The sequence below is a fragment of the Pelobates fuscus genome, chromosome 7, assembly GCF_036172605.1.
Source record: "Pelobates fuscus isolate aPelFus1 chromosome 7, aPelFus1.pri, whole genome shotgun sequence".
NCBI lineage: Eukaryota > Metazoa > Chordata > Amphibia > Anura > Pelobatidae > Pelobates > Pelobates fuscus.
Window position 1 is genome coordinate 185202483 of NC_086323.1, and position 14670 is coordinate 185217152.

Below are 14670 nucleotides of genomic sequence, written 5' to 3' on the forward strand. Positions count from 1 at the left end.
GTGAGTTGGTTTTCAAAACATCAGGAGAAGCTAGGATGGGGGAAAATATAGGCCATGAAGAAACTCTCCCACAACTCCAGGCATACTGCCTTTACATTTGTGGTCGGTGGTCAAAGGCCAAGGAATACAATAATGTTTAAGCTATACCAGTAGTAGCAAGCCAGTTGTGGTGTTTTGAAACCGATGAACAGGGTAGGCATGTAAAAATAGGGCAAACATATTAAACCTAATCTCATCAATGAACAAAGCCCTCTAATAATTAAGCATACTTGTACCTTGATTAATACAATAGTACATATCGCAAAAGCTTCACAGCTTGTTCGGGAGAAAACAGCAAGGACTTAAAGATGTAATTCATTAGTAAAATGATACTGCAACCCAGTGAAGAATTTAGAAAACATGAAACTATGCTGGCTTAAGACAATGTATTGGTGGATGTGAGTGGTGCTCCGTACTCACTGCTCTAAAGGATGTACTGACTCTTTCAAAGGCTCGTGTCACTTTCATAATATGGTCTCTTACAAAGCTGGACATGGAATTAACTATAGTCACCCGGACAACTACAGCTTACTAGAATTGTTCTGGTGAGTAGAATCATTACCTTCAGGCTTTTTGCTGTAAACACTGTGTTTCCAGAGAAAATGCAGTGTTTACATTACAGCCTAGTAATAACTTCACTGGCCACTCCTCAGATAGCTGTTAGAGATCCTTGCTGGGTCATGGCTGCCTAAAATGCATCCAAACATTCAGTTTCTCCACCCTCTGCATACAAACACTGGACTTTTCTCATAGAGATTCATTGATTCAATTCATCTCTGTGAGGAGATGCTGATTGGCCAGGGCTGTGTTTGAATCATGCTGGATCTGCCCCTGATCTGCCTCTTTGTCAGTCTCAGCGAATCCTATGGGGAAGCACTGTGATTGGATCAGGCTACCACTTCTGATGATGTCAGCAGACTGCTTCTTTTTCTGAGGCAAACAGCATGCTTGTTACAGCTTCAGGCTTGAATACAGTAAGATATTGCTATATTTATGGAGGCAGGCGGGCTAGATGGTTTTTTGACCCTATAGTGATCCTTTAATTATAAGAAGTGCATATTGACTCCTAATCAACTAATATTCTACTCCCCTCAGTCATTCCCTGTGTAGTAGCAGCATTTATAAGCACACCTGAAACAGAAAAATGGTTAGTGGGAGAAAATGTATAACACCCAGGTACTGACTGACCTATGTTATGCCAAGCAGCAAAACAATTAAGCTAAACTAATATCCTAAATAGTGCTTTTGACAGTCGCCCTGTAAACTACTAAGCTGTGCCTTCAAGGACACCTATTCTGTGTGAGAAAGCTATCTGCAAGTCTAAGATAAGCACCATTGACATAGGATGAAGTCATACACGTGCTCTGCCTATACAACTCTGAGAGGACATCATATCTGAAGTCTAATTATAAACAAAAAATCTTAAGGTAATTATTATTAGAGGATAGTGCAGAGCAGAGCTCCGACACACATTTCTCCGGTAAGGCGAAAGGGGGTGGATTAAATGTTATGTTTTAATTAAACTGATTCCAGTAAGTAAGTACCTCTCTATTCTGTACTTAGTTCCACAAACAGCTCAATTTTCTTATATCCAACTTCAGATTTGGTTATCCTAACTTGACCTAAAGGGCTGCCCAGAAGGAAATCTGCAAGCCCAGTCACGGTCAGGTTTTGAACTGCTTTATTTTTTATTTGTAAATATAATTTTTATTTGAATTTCGAAAAAGAAGATAACATTTGAGACTCGCAGGTCTCATTATGCACGTGAAGTATTGAATTAGGAACGCAAAAGGTTTTAAGTTTTTAAGTGGAAACACGCAGGTTTCAGTATGGTAAGGTATAAGTATAACTTGAGATACACAGATCTCGCATCAAGCGTCAATCATGCGGCACGCAGGCCCAAGGTAGGTTTGATAGCATTAGCTGTAGGTGTGTGATACGTTAGGTTGGTTCCCAAGTCCGCTCCACAGGTTGACGTGTCCTCTCTTGGGTTGTCATGCCTGTGTCCGGCAGTGGCAGTGTGTTGTGGAGTGTTGCTGTGTTCTCTGTGACTGATCTGCCTGAGCGGTTCCCTGAGTGGCATGTTGGTCCTACATGGGCTCTAGGTGTTGGCTTGATATCAGCTGTCCTTGGGTTCGGTCTACCTCTGTTTTTTTTTTTTTATCTGAGCAGTTGTGTGTCTTCCTGTGTGATGGTGCAGTCGCAAGTGACCCTTATGGGTGGTGTTCTAGTGGTTTTAGTGGTTTGTTCCCATGTCCCCATGAACGTAGGTTTCTCCATCTGAGTTTCCCTCTGGAGCATTGAATAGATGAGTGAGATCCCGTGTGGTTGGGGGTCGGTATCTATACACAAGCGTTCAAATTTGGTGTGGTCTCGTGTCCGTGCCGTGCCCCCCGAGAGGGTGTGTACATAGCTTCGTAGTTGTCTGTATTTAAAGGACCACTCTAGGCACCCAGACCACTTCAGCTTAATGAGGTGGTCTGGGTGCCAGGTCCTTCTAGGGTTAACCCATTTTTTCATAAACATAGCAGTTTCAGAGAAACTGCTATGTTTATGAATGGGTTAAGCCTTCCCCCTATGTCCTCTAGTGGCTGTCTCATTGACAGCCGCTAGAAGCGCTTGCGTGCTTCTCACTGTGATTTTCACAGTGAGAGCACGCCAGCGTCCATAGGAAAGCATTATGAATGCTTTCCTATGTGACCGGCTGAATGCGCGCGCAGCTCTTGCCGCGCGTGCGCATTCAGCCGACGGGGAGTAGAAGAGGAGGATCGGAGGAGGAGAGCAGGAGGAGATCTCTCCGCCCAGCGCTGGAAAAAGGTAAGATTTAACCCCTTTCCCCTTTCCAGAGCCGGGCGGGAGGGGGTCCCTGAGGGTGGGGGCACCCTCAGGGCACTCTAGTGCCAGGAAAACGAGTATGCTTTCCTGGCACTAGAGTGGTCCTTTAAGGTGGTGTAGGGGGGTGGATCCCTCTAGTAAGTTCAGGAGTGTCTTGCAGTCAGCCCGGTCAAGGAGATGGTGCAATTTAGATGTCTGTAGTGAAGCAGGTCCTAAATGCATAGGGGCCCAGGCCCGGGGGGAAGCTTTCGTTATGGGTCAGGGGGAGAAGGATACGGCGCTAGTCTGCACCTCCTCGCCACTCCCCTCCACACCCGCATTGTTGCTGTTGTGTAGGGTGAGCACTGTCCCCCAACACCCCCCGCCTGTCTGCCATGGTAGGGTGGACATCGGCCTCCAAGCTTCCACCTCCTCTACGTCCTTTCAGATTTTGAACACCCTCACTTTTGACCACTTCTTGATCCTTTGGAGATGGCAGGATTCGTAGTACAGGGTAAAGTCCGGCATAGCCAGGCCTCCCCTCTATTTGGGATGCGTCGGCGTAGCCATCCTGACTCTCGGTCTTCTCTGATTCAACACGTATTTTCCCATTGCCTGTCTTAGGGTGATGAAAAAGGATCTGGGGATAGTTATAGGGGGGGCCTGCATGAGGTATAGTAAACATGGGAGGAAATTCATTTTTATGACTTGGATCCTGCCTAGCCAGGATATGTGTTGATATGCCCAGTCAGACAGGTCCTGTCGGAACCTGTCCAGCAGGGGGGCAAGTTTTCCCTGAATCGATTGCTGCCTTTCCTGGTCAACCATGTGCCTAGGTACTGTATCTTGTGTTCTGCCCATTGGAATGTGTGACTCTGCCTCAGTGGGGTGGCTCTGTTCTAGGGTACACTAACGTACAAGACATAGGATTTGGAAAAGTTAATTTTAAGGTTGGATATCTCCCCAAATACCTTGAAAGCTTTCAGAATGTTCAGTAGTGAGATCTCCGGGTTGGTTACGAAGAACAGGAGGTCGCTTGCGTATGCCGCCACCTTATGCTGCGTATCCCCTCTCCCGATGCCCCTGATGTCGGCGTCATGTCGTATATGTGACAGGAAGGGCTTGAGTGCCAGTACGAAGAGCAGGGGGACAGAGGACATCCCTGCCTGGTGCCATTGTGTATAGGGAATTCAGTTGTCAGGGCTCTGTTGAAGATGACATGGACCGTAGGCCTATTGTACATGGCCTCGATCCAACCCCTGAAGTGTGGTCCCAGCCCTATGTGTGTTAGCGTGTGGAACATGTATTGCCAGCCAACCCTGTCGAAGGCCTTCTCTGCGTCCATGGAAAGCAGGAGAAGGCTTCCGTCCCCCCCCCTCCCCCCTGTCCGTGTATGAGGATCAACTACCTGATCGTATTGTCCCGTGCCTCCCGACCGGTGACAAAGCCCACCTGAACCGGGTGTATTAATAGATGTGTTTTTGGGGGCGCGTGGCTAGGATTTTCGCCATCAGTTTGACATCACTGTTGATGAGCGAGATGGGCCTATAATTCCCGCAGTGTTCCCCGTCTTTGCCCCCCTTTGGGATGATTGTGATATGTGCCATTAGTGATTGCTTGGGGAGGTGGTGTCCCTCATGTAGTGCGTTTAGTGTGTCTAGCAGCGGGGGGTACAGGTATTCAGCAAACGTTTTGTAATACCTCAGTGGTAACCCGTCTGGGCATGGGCATTTGCCTTGTTTCGTCATTTTGAGGCCAGTTTTTCCAGGGAGATGGGCTCGTCTAGTCGGTCAGCGACTTCTTTGTCTATGGACGGGAGGGGAAGGGCTGTCAAGTAGCTATGTATTTTCTCCCGGATGCTGGCTCTCGCCTTGTCTGATTGGGGTTGTGGGAGGACATATTATGTCTAGGATTTTAGTGGATAGGAAGTGCAGGGTGCCCTGTGTATCCCTCATTCTGTCTACATACGTCGTCTGTCTCTTTTTGGTGAGCATTCTGGCTTTTGTTGCCATGGAGTAGGAAAAAAAGCTTTGTGTCTGACTACTTCCCTGTGGTGTTTCCTATAGAGGAGGCTGGTCAGGTCCCGTCTTAGCTGTAGTAAAGTCGCCTGGTGTGCCATGTGTTGTGCATTTTTGTTGAGTGTGTCCATCCTTTGTATTTCTGTCACGAGTTCTGTCAGTCGGCTGTCGGTCTGTTTTTTTAGGGTAACGCCCTGTCGGATAAAGTGCTCACGAACAACACTTTTGTGGGCCTCTCATCTGATGGTCGGCGAGGTCTGTTCGGCCGTCTTTGTCACAAAATATTCTTTGAGTGTCTCCCCTATGTCGGCAGTTAGCTCAGTCCTGGATAGGAGGTAGTCGTTCAGTCTCCACTTATTAAACCTCGGTCTGTAGATGGGGGGGCGGGGGTGAGAGCATTTGGATCACTGGTGCGTGGTCTGACCACGTCACCACTCCGTGGTCCGTGTTGTGCATTAGTGGTAGTGTTTGGTGACGAGATAGTCTAGTCTGGTGTATGCGTTGTGTCGGTGCGAGAAAAAGGTGTAGTCCCTCTCGTCGGGGTGGTGGGCCCTCCAGCAGTCTATTAGCTTGTGTTGGAACAGAAGGGCTTTGATTAAATTAAGATGTTGTGTCAGGACTCGTGAAGTGCCGGAGGAAGAGTCCCATCGCGGGTCAAGTGTCACGTTACGGTCGCCCCTCACGATAAGGACCCCCTCCGCGAAGGACTGCAGCTTTTTAAGTGTGCGTGCAAGGAATCTATATTGTCAGTGGTTTGGGGCGTAGATGTTTGAGAACGTGTAGGTCTGCCCTGCGATTGTGCCTTTAAAGAAGAGGTATCTACCCTCCCTGTCCGTCTCCTGTCCCAGCTCCACGAAAGGTATCTTTATGTTGACCAAGATGGCAGTGCCCCTGGACTTCCCTGCGTAGTAGTCACTATAATAGCCCGTCAGGAAGTGGTGGTTGGTCATTTTAGGCATGGACCCTTCCTTAAAGTGTCTCTCCTGTATCAGGACTATTGAGGCCTGTTTGGTATGGAAGTCTCTCAGTGCCCCCGAGCGTCTCTCTGGTTTATTGAGGCCCCTGGCATTAATGTAGAAGACAGTGAGGCAGTCTGGCATCAGCGCCATTTGTTCTGTAGCGCGGATGTGGCCGCATTGCTTGTTTTGCGAGTGTCTGTCAGGTCCAGGGGGTCGTGGGGAGTGTGTGTCAAGTAGGTTAGTCTGGGTGGGGGTATTGGGAGGGGGATGTGGGAGGTGTGCGTGTATAGTCTTGTCACTGTGGAGTGGCGAAAAAGGTGTCAGCGACGGGGGGGCGATTAGACCCGCGGCCACCTGTGGTCCGCAGATTTCACTCACCTATCTAAGGTCGCTGTATCCTGTGGGGTTGTAGGAGGAGGCAGGGGACTCCGGGCAGAACCAGTCCTCCCCGTGTCCACGTGCGTATCGGCAGTGGTTGGCATGAACCTTTGTAATGTGTCTCGGTCTGTCGGATCCGCGTGGATCACCTTAGCGGCTCTATCTGTTGGAGTCGTGTCGTCATTGTGATCCTCGTCAGTGGGGCTGTGTGTCGTATATCAGTTGCGGGTACCCGCTGTATGTACATGCAATCACATTGTAACAGAACAGCAGAAAAATTTATCAAAAGGTTAAGTTGCAAACCAGTGAGCATAAAAGATCATAAACCATAATACAAGTGCCCATATCAGAGTGTGTGGGTGTCCTATCTCTGCTTCTTACGTCACGAGCGCGTGTACCCTCAACCCTGTTCAGTTCCCTGTTCCCCCATGAGGCTTCCCCCTCGCCCCCATCCACCCTCAGGTGTTTCCCGTTATCCTAGTCATGTGGCAGGTCCGCATTTGGGGTGAGTGGTGTATGGTCATTGGCAGTCCGATGTGGGCAGGTCCCAGGGGCAATAGCTAGGTCAGCGGGCCTCAAGTGAGCTTAATGTGGGGTAGTAGCGGTGTTTGCTAGGGTAGTACACCTTCCTTCCCCTCCGACTTCGTGTGTGTTCCCAGTGTGTGAGTGAGCCCCGCCGCCTGCTCGGCCTGGTCATCACAGGACTTCCCGGGCCCCAGCAGTGAGGCCCAGTCCAGGTTGAGAACCCCCCTCCCCACCACGTCAGGGCAAGGGTGGACCGCCCCATGTCTTTTCTCTTACCACCGTCCTGCCCGTGAATGTGGTCTCCCACCCAGGTGTCTCCCCGCTGGGTCCCTGCACTCTCCGCCTCCACCCCCCACCTTCCCCAGTAATAGGGTCTGCCTGTATGAGAGCCCTGTTCGGTGTGCGTGTTCCAGCGAGCGTTTCAGGGGGCCAGTTAAGTGTGCTACTTGTGGTCGCCGGGAGGCCCAGTAATCCCATACCCCCCTCCCCCTCCCACCTTTTCAAGTAGTGGTGTATGATAGCGAGCTTGAGTCCCAAAGTCTTCATAGGGGGCTGGTACCCTAATCAGAAAGAAAGTCCCATGGGATGTTACTTGTGGTAACCCCCGAGCACCTCTCTGGTTTATTGAGCCCCTGGCGTTAATGGAGAAGACAGTGAGGCAGTCTGGTATCAGCGCCATTTTTTCTGTAGCGCGGATGTGGCCGCATTGTTTGTTTTGCGAGTGTGTGTCAAGTAGGTTAGTCTGGGTAGGGGGTATTGGGTGGGGGATGTGGCCCAGTCTAGGTTGAGAACTCCCCTCCACACCACGTCCGTCACCTTTCCTCTTACACAGCAGTCCCTGAGGGCTGGGTGGCCTGTTGGCGGGACCCCCTGGGTCTGTGGGGCGGAGGCGGAAGTCCCCGGGTCTCAGGTGTTGCCATGTAGAAGGTCAGGGTGTCCAGCCATGTCATGTTGATGGGTGGGAGTTGGAGTTCCACAATTAGGATTGTGAAAGGTTCCTTAGCAGTGACGGCCTGTAGCCCGGTCGGGAAGTTCCATCTGTATCTGATTTTGTTGGTTTGTAAGAGTCTAGTGAGGGCCTCATTGCTTGTCGGTATGCCAGGGTAGCTGGTGAGAGATCTGGGTAAAGTTGTATGTCCACTCCGTTTAGCGTGACTCTCTCTGTACCTCGTGCTTTACGCATGATTTCTTCCTTGACCTGGAAGCTGTCCAGGCAGCAAATAGCGTCCCTTGGGGGAGCCTTCGGTGGGCCCCTCGGTCTCAATGCTCGGTGTGCTCTGATGGTTTGTAAGAGTCTAGTGAGGGCCTCATCGCTTGTCGGTATGCCAGGGTAGCTAGTGAGAGATCTGGGTAAAGTTGTATGTCCACTCCGTTTAGCGTGACTCTCTCTGTACCTCGTGCCGCCACCTGGCGGCCCAGAATCCTGTTGAATAGTTCCCTAAGGGTGTCTGGTATCAGCGCTGTTTAGTCCAAGTCTTCAGGATACCCCTCACCCTAATGTTTTGTCTCCGACGCCGGTTGGCCAGGTCTTCCATATGTAAGGCCATTTGTCTCATCTGTGCCGTGTGGCGATGTAGGGCATCCGTGTTAGCAGACTGAGCGGATGTCAGATGGTCACAGTCCGCCTCCAGCTGGGACACCTTGGTGTGTAAGCCCTGGATATCCTCCCTGAGGAAGTTTAGCTCTGCGGTGATGGAGGCAAGCAGTTCCGAATTGGCCTCCTTCAGGTCTTGTCTGGTCGGAAGCACCCGGATCAACTGCACCCAGTCTGGTTATGGGTCTGGGGGGGTCCGGGTCTGCATCACTTCTCGGTCGCCACGTGGTGATTCTGGGCGGGAAATGCCGGAGGCCTCACAGTCACTACTGCTTGTGTCCATTTATACAATTTTTCTTATATGTGATACCTCTTCTCTTATCTTGTTTCGTAAGTAGAAGCTTGTTGCCTAATATTACTAGTGTTATTATTATTGTGTATATATTTATTTTATTTCAATAGTTCAGGTATGAACATTAAGTATCTCCATGCGGTTATTTAGTTGTATTATGAATCCAGTACGGAGTTTCTATGCCTTACTCCGTGTTTTACATGGGGTATTTAAACCCGGACTTCTGGCAGTTATGTTGTTTTGAAAAAGTCCCGTGGGAGGGATGAAACGCGTAGACGCATGGTCCCAGCTGATCTCCTGATTCCGAATTGTTTGGAGTGTCTGTGAGCTGCCGTTTAGTTTTTCTACGGTTTCTAACGAAGATTACTATCACATTGGCGTGTGTATCCTGTTACAGTTATTGTGCCCGGAGTCTGGATGAGGTTGTTCTTCACTTATTCATCTGCAAGTTGCTTCAAGTTACACCGCTGTCTTTTTTGAAGATCTCGACCGCGGTGTAAAGCATATCCACATATTCCTGCATCTTTTCTCTCTGGGTTTGTCGTCATTTCATCTGACACCCATTATTGTTTTTTCTACCCATTGAGGATATATCTCCCGGGACAAATTTTTTGCTTATACCCCGGTGGGGGCCCACACCGAGGCATAATATTTTTATATAATATCCGTCTTCTTTATTTGTGTTAAGAGATATATTTTTTGACAGTACTTTTTCATTGGTTTTAATTGTATTTGTGTATGATTTTTTTATATTAATAAACTTGTACTTCTATTTACATCGATCTAATCATTTTTAACATTTACTCAGGCGCGCATATAAACCCCCCTTTTTTAAATGAGTTTTCACTCAAGACGTTTGTTGGGATTTGTAGCTGCCCTCTTTTTATACTTAATAATCCTATTCTTAGCAGTTTTTGTATTATTGCTCTATTTAGACAACATAGCTGAGCAACGTATGAAGTATTATAAAGCCGTAGCACACATAATTTTTGCAAAATATACAGTACAAACTCATGGGTGTGTCAAAAAGGCAGGAAACATTCTTATTACTACTACACTTAATACAAGCTAAAAAAAATGATCCCACGCTAAGGTTCAAAATGTGCCTTTTCAAATACCCTCAAGTGTCTTCTTTAAGAAATAGTACGCATTTTTGGGGTAGCAGGAAAAAACAGCCTGCTAAAATATTTCAAATTAGAATATGGACTCATCAAAACCATGTATGAAAATTCACACTTAAAAATCTGAAATTGACAGGTCTCTTATACAGCACTGTAACTTCACAAAACAGTGTTTCGGTCATACATTGGGCATATTGTTTTACTCAGAAGAGGTAAGTGAGCATACTTAGGGGGGATTTATGACAGCGACAATTATAAAATGTACAAAATACCCAACAAAAATGCAGCATGTATGTAAAAAAAAAAAAGTTTTTTCTCACCACAAACTTTGAAATAAACTGGTGGCAAGTTAAGGTATAATATGGTATAAATGGTGGCAAGTTATGGTATAATATATGGCTAATAAGATACCCTGCAGTGTCTGCCTTCTCAAATGGAAGGCCTTTGTGGAGTTATTTGAACAGTCAAATGGCTATAATGCCATCTATGAAAATTCCAACTATAAAAAGAAATAACATGTTCTCCTATATGGCATTGTAGCTTCAAAGAAATTGTGGCAAAGGCATACAATGGGGGTATAGTTGTACTCAGCAGATGTAGCTGAACACAATGTGGGTTTCTGTACACAGATAGCACACACCAGCTTACAGTGCAGCCCTGAGCCAGGAAGCCCCTTCAGTGGCTATATAAGGAGTGGCCACTTAGAGGGGCCCATAAGGGCAAATGTAAACACTGCCTTTTCTCTAAAAAGGCAGTGTTTACATGAAAATGCCTGAAGGGAGTTATTATACTAACCAGAACAACTAGATTAAGCTGTAGTTGTTCTGGTGACTATAGTGTCCCTTTGCTATAGACCTTGTAGCTTGTGACCTGTAACTTTCAAAATAAACTGAAATCCTAGACATATTATGTACTCTGTAAATCAAGACACATACATTAATTGATTTTGAATTACTTTTCCTAAGCTGGACATATTATGCACACACTATTATTGGCAAAACTTTTGTTTTGTTTTTCCAATTATTTTGCATTTTTATATATGTATATTTCACATCAAATTAAAGCCCTTTTTGTTGTCTAAAAATATATATACTATGTGTTGGTACAATAAATGAGAGAGATGCAAATTGCAGTTGAACACAAACAGCAACATCACTTGTGTCCTTAAAGGTATGTCCAGCTTCTGAAGCTGTGTCCTTAAGAAACTCCAGTTACAGACCAATTCTTACTCAACTCTGGCCTAAAGCTATGTACAAAGACATTCAATATATAAGTACACTGGGTTTTGCCAAAGCTGGTCCATCTGGATCAAGTAGGTATTCCTTCTGGTAGAGAGGCAAAGGACGATACAGCCCATGCACTTAATATCATGTTTGTAGCCACGCTTGGAGCTCAGTTTCTATTGCAATGCCAACAAGGCTTTTGACTGGGTGGACTTTATGACCTTAACTCTTCAAAACAAGTTTTGGCCCAAACATTCTAACTTCGTTGTCTGCCCTATATTCAACACCTAGTGTCTGTGTTCAAATAAATGGGGCTCTGTCCTAGCCTCTCCAGATTCTAAACAATAAGACCCGTATTCTGTTTATTCTCACTCTAGAGCCATTTCTGGATACGGTCAAACAGAAGGTTGTTTATGCCAACGATATGCTATTTTTGGTTGACAGATCCCTGGGTTCCCTGCAGAATCTGTTATTAGCCTTTAAGGAAAATGGATATCTTTCCAACATGAAATTTAAAATTGATAGAAATACTGAATATATTGCTACTGGCTACACAAGATAGCTGCTTCCCCATGCAGTCTATTAACTAACTGTGAGTTGCCATTTAGTGTTTATCAGAGTGTGTGTTTTTCTTTTAGTATTCTTTGGCTTTTCAGATCGACTATTCTCTATTCTATTGTCCCTGATTTGTCTTATTGGTAAGGTTACATTTCAGCTCCCAAATTTTCACTTATCTTATACTTCTCTATTTCACATTAACTTCTGTCACTCTAAGGGCAGGTAATACACATAAGTCTGTTTTTCTATCAACTTTTATATTGCTAACTTGGAATTTGCGTGTTGGGACATAGTTCATCCAGAGATTACAACAGGGCAATGGACTCTGAAGGCTTAATTCAACAAATGTCGACATGTGAGGCTAAGGTTGAGGAACTGACACCGCATAGATCAGTTCGCTCAACCCCAGCAGAAATAATTAAACCATAATACCCATCTAGAACCTGAGACACACTTTCTGCTTCACCGTCACACTAACACTAACTGTTGTTGCAGAGTCCTCTACACATATTAAACCCTCAGTTAACCTGTCACCTCTTCCTTGATTTGGGGGATTCTTGAACTAAGTTGAGTACCACTTTGAAACATCTCCTAGATATTCCGCCCTTAAAGAGCAAATTAACGGGTAAAGCTCTTGCTTGGCCCAACCCTTTATGAGAAAGCAGAGGATTTACATAATTTATCACAATGATTACAATGAATTTATCACAGAGTTTAATATAACGTTTGAACCAATGAGTAGAGAGAACAATGCAGCTAAAGCATTGATGCATATTAAACAGGACAATCATTTTGTAGCCAATTACATAATTTAATGTTCTTGCAGCTGAGGTTGATTGGTTTTAGCTGTTTAGTTTCTGATTTTTATGAGTGTCCTTCAAAACTCTCCTAGACAAGACAGAAGCTAGAGACATACCGAAGAGGTTGGGGGATTATATAACGGTCAGCTACACAGATCTCTGACACAAGGATACCCCCATTGCATGCCTTTGTCATTATCTTGTGGAGCTACAATGCCATATAGGCCAAGGTATTTCAGTTTCTACGGTTAGACAATAGTTAGATTTGATGGGCCTATGTCTATATTTGGGGCATTGTAGCAGTTTGATTGTTCAGATAACCCACCATTTGTGAATGTAACACTCCAGGGTATCCCATGTGTTACATATTGTGTCTTAAAATGTCACTATTTTTTCATTGTTATATGTCAAATTTTGTGGTAAAAAATATTCTTTGCATTTTGTATATTTGACATGTTCCACTATGATATAATCCCCCAAATTATGCTCAGCTAACCCTTCCGAGTAAAACAATACTCTCCAATGTATGCCTTTGGCACTATTTTACGAGGCTGCAGTGCCATATAGGAAACCTAAATGATTTCAGACAGATTTGATGGGCCTATGTTTCAATATGAAGCATTATTGCAATTTGACGGTTCAAATAACCCCACAAAGGCCTACCATTTCTGAAAGTAGACTCTCCAGGGTATCTCATAAGGTATATATTCTGCCTAAACATGCTGCAATATCTTCACTTTTATATGTCAAATCTTGAGGTAAAACATTTTTTTTTTTTTTTTTTTTTTTTTACTTATGCATTACATTTGTACTGGGCATTTTATATATTTGAAGTGTTACACTATGCTCATGTTTTTAGGGGTGTTCTGAAAGTTGGGGAAAATGTACTTTTTTCTGCCTGGAGATAATTAAGTTATTATGTTATCTGCCTTAATTATCTCCAGGTTCAGGGGAGGGAATTATATGTTTGCAATGGGAGTGTATAACTATTTCTCTTGTTATGATTGGCTGTGCCATGTCCATCCCTGTGGGAGGTTCCCTGCATGGGGACTTGCATAAAAGCCAGTGCGGCATAATAAAGCTCAGTACTGTTGCACCCTTCTTCTAGACTCCGGCTGATGTTTGGGTATTCAACATTTCTGGAGTGTCAGGTTTGAGCCCATTAGAGTAAGGCACTTCAACTCTTCAACCTCACTTTTTCTGAGTTTTCCTATGGAAAGCTGTTTCTTTCACTCTCTGTTACAGAAGAGTTGGTTACAGTTCACAGAGAGGGTTAGGCACTATTCATCTGAAGAGCGTTATCTACACAGTAGAATGCTATGTACAACTACACAGTAAAATGCTATGTACAACTACACAGAAGAATGCTATGTTCAGTTACACAGAAGAATGCTATGTTCAGTTACACAGAAGAATGCTATGTTCAGTTACACAGAAGAATGCTATGTACAGTTACGCAGAGAATGCTGTGTACAGCTACACTGAAGCATGCTATGTACAGTTACGCAGAAGAATGCTATGTGCAGTTACGCAGAAGAATGTTATGTGCAGTTACACAGTAGAATGCTATGCGCAGTTAAGCAGAGAAATGCTATGTACAGTTACACAGTAGTATGCTATGTACGGTTACACAGAAGCATGCTATGTACGGTTACGCAGAAGCATGCTATGTACGGTTACACAGAAGCATGCTATGTACGGTTACACAGAAGCATGCTATGTACGGTTACGCCGAAACATGCTGTGTATGGTTACGCAGAAGCACGCTGTGTACGGTTACGCAGAAGCATGCTGTGTACGGTTACGCAGAAGAATGTTCTGTACAGCTACGCAGAAGAATGTTCTGTTCAGTTACACAGAATTATGCTATGTACAGTTACACAGAAGAATGTTATGTACAGTTACACAGAAGAATGTTATGTACAGTTACACAGAAAAGTGTTAACTAAAGTTACACAGGAGAGTGTTATGTGTCATTAATCTAAAGAAGTGTTAGGTGCATCTTCTCCGAAGAGTGAATTGTACAATTAATCAGAAGAATGGAAAGACAGTTTATCGCCTGTGCACCCTTGTAGGGCCTGACTTGTCTGTGCCCCAGGATTTGTCCGGCTTTGTCCGAGCCGTATTGATTGGCCTGTTGTGTCTGTGCCCCATTGATTTGGCCTGCGTTGTCTGTGCCAGAATATCTGCATGCTAAGCCTCGCGACTACATACTCATGCTTGGACATTGCATGCGCTGCCAAATTTGCATCTGTCACAAGATGGGGTGCTGCCCTGATGATGCTGCCGGTGACACTTGTCCGTTATCCCCCTAGAGGTCGCCTTGCCTAGGACCGCTCCACGGTCAAC

At 45.4% G+C, this 14670-nt stretch overlaps 1 protein-coding gene across 1 annotated transcript in view; it reads right to left on the reverse strand.

The window, feature by feature from the left end:
* Positions 1 to 14670, reverse strand: part of NUP210 (nucleoporin 210) — a 657387-nt gene that overhangs the window by 230717 nt on the left and 412000 nt on the right. The window lies entirely within an intron of this gene.